The 2,760-nt window shown below is 41.6% G+C and overlaps 1 pseudogene across 1 annotated transcript; it reads right to left on the reverse strand.

Annotated features, from left to right (window-relative positions):
* Positions 1 to 1,658: 1,658 nt before the first annotated feature.
* Positions 1,659 to 2,243, reverse strand: LOC308609611 (cytochrome c oxidase subunit 5A, mitochondrial-like; annotated as a pseudogene). Its single transcript has one exon. The product of its transcript is annotated as a cytochrome c oxidase subunit 5A, mitochondrial-like (transcript).
* Between the last annotated feature and the right edge of the window lie 517 nt (positions 2,244 to 2,760).

Raw genomic sequence — 2,760 nt, forward strand, 5'->3', positions numbered from 1 at the left:
ACCCGCAGGACACTGGACAGCTGGGGAGGGTGGGTGTGGAGGAAAGGTCACATTACAAAGATGGGTGCCCATGACACCAAACCCTGACCGCCACTCTGTTCTGAGAACCAGCTTGGTCTGCCTTCTAATCAAATCTAACCCATTCTTTTATAATGTCTCATAGGAAATTTAAAATGTGTTCAATTGTGGACTTGGCTTTTTGAAAGATCTCCCATGATTGTTGTTTCATACATCATCATAAAAACAGACTTTATAGGGTTTCTTTCCCAATCTTTGTTATATTTTAAACAGTAAGAGATCCAGTGAGACACCTTCCCACCCCCCTCCCCAATGGGGCTCCCAGCACAGAAACAAACTTGAAATGTCGGATCCACTTTAGATGTTTATTCAGCTGGAGAACAAACACTGCTTCAGTGAACTTCAAAAACCACGGGGGTAAAAACCTTCCATACACTTGGCATAATTTAATTAGCCTCTATTTTTCAAGCTGCATGGAGACAGAAGTCAACATGTGTGCAATCTAAAAATGAAATTTTGGATTATCATTTTAATGTACACCCAGGAAACATTACCCTGAAGTACTTGATGTTTCCAGAAACTCTAATGAATGTTTTACATGCATTCTTTTTTTAAATTTTTTTTTATATTGGTGTAGAGTTGATTAATAATGTTGTGTTAGTTTCAGGTGTACAGCAACGTGATTCAGTTATACATATACATGTATCTATTCTTTTTCAAATTCTTTTCCCATTTAGGTTATTACAGAATATTCAGCAGAGTTCCCTGTGTTATACAGTAGGTCCTTGTTGGTTATCTGTTATATGCTTTCTGTCATTTTCTTTTGTATCTGGGTTAAAACATATTTGCCTTCATCTGTGGTTTGCAGAAGTACCATTTACATTAGGGACCAGATCATTGTCTGTGGTGGTGCCCATCCTGGGCATTGTAGGATGCTTGGTGGGGCCCCTGGATCCTACACACTAGATTCCAGTAGAATCATCCATTCTTGGAAACCAAACATGTTTCCAGACATTACCAAATTTCCCTTGGGGGAGAAAATCATTCTGGGTTGAGAATCACTGATAATGGATAGAAGACTGGAAGAAAAGTCCCCCCAGATTTTTATTTCAAGAGACACGTAGTGCTCACTTCGGCAGCACATATACTAAACTTGGAACAATACAGAGAAGAGTAGCATGGCCCCTGCGCAAGGATGACACGCAAATTTGTTCCATATTTTTAATAAATAAAAAATAATAATAATAAATGCTGGTATACTCACAAATAAAAAAAAAAAAAGAACCACATAATGCATCCCAGTATCACTTTTTCCAGTTAGAACCTTCAGGCTACCTGAAGCACCTGGCATTGATATTTACTTACAGAGTGGGTCTTGTTTTCATTCCCTTTGACTTCAGGTGGATCCAGGGTATGGTGTTTTATCTCCCCTAAAATGTGCCATAGCCAAATTTATTTCCTCAGCAGACCCTTTATTTGGAGTCTCCCCCAAGTCTTCAGATGTTTGGGGTCTGTATGGGGTCTTCACCACCCCCAGTGTCCAAAGATGGAGGCTTATTAAGATACAGAGGACCCTGGGCTGTTTCTTTTTTTTTCAGGTCAAACTAATTTCCCTTTTATTAAAGTCCAAGTTACATTACATGGTTTGGTACTCAACAAAGGAAAACTTGTTCAAATGAGGTAATATGTTATCATCAGTATTTCCAGGTGACTGTTTACAATCAAGTAACAGTATCAGTAAATCCTTGGGAAGCCCATGCATGGGGTTTACACTTTGTCAAGGCCCAGTTCCTCTGGAGGGGAGATTCCCAGTTCATTTAAAGTTGGTCTAAGTTCCTGGATGACATAGGGGTAGATTTCCTTATGAGGTCCTGCTTTGTCCTTAACAACCTCTAGGATGCGAACTGCACTAGCAAAATCATTTAAGCGTCTGCATGCCCGCAAAGCAGCATCAGTGATTTTGGGTTCTGGAACCAGATCATAGCCAACAAGTGTGTTCATCCCTTTACGCAATTCCCAAGCAGCAATGTCTGGCTTATTGAAGTATGTCACCCAGCGAGCATCAAACTCCTCGTCTGTCTCATGTGGCCCATGGGAGTAGCAGTGAATAGACTGGAGGGCGGCGGCGGGGCTGGAGGCCGGAGGGGGTGCAGGAGGCCTCGAGGGCTGGTCCAGGCGACTGCGGCGGCTGCTACGGAGCACCAGCCGGCAGTGGAGCCCAGCATGATGGCGATGGTGGCACACAGGATAAGCCCCTGGGCTGTTTCAAATCTCACGTAATATGAAGAAGACATTATGCCCATAAATTCCTGAGTAAGCCATTAAGAAGGTGACAGATTCAACTGTACCATCATTAATTCATTCAACGCCCATTTTCCGACAGACCTAGAAATGAAATATTTAAGTCTTCCGTCATATGGCATCCTAGCCAGGTTTATAAAAACAATCAAATGTTTTTCCCTTGATACAGAAAATGAAGGACTTTACGTATGTCCAATTGTGTCTACCAAGCACACTGTCTTAGATTTCCATGAAATAATTTCTAGCAACATTGAATTTTAGTGTTTGGGTTTTTTTTTTTTTAAGGGGAAGGTGCCCAAAGAAATTTTCGTAAATCCACAGGAATTAGAAACCCAGTGGGGTCTAGGGTAAAGAGCCACAGAGATTCAGCAATCAGGGCAAAGATAACACACAACAGAAAATCATTTTTGCCCAGTTTCTCCAGAGCCCTACAGTGACACG

Source organism: Mesoplodon bidens (assembly GCF_964165515.1).
Source record: "Mesoplodon bidens genome assembly, chromosome: Y".
Classification (NCBI taxonomy): Eukaryota; Metazoa; Chordata; class Mammalia; order Artiodactyla; family Ziphiidae; genus Mesoplodon; species Mesoplodon bidens.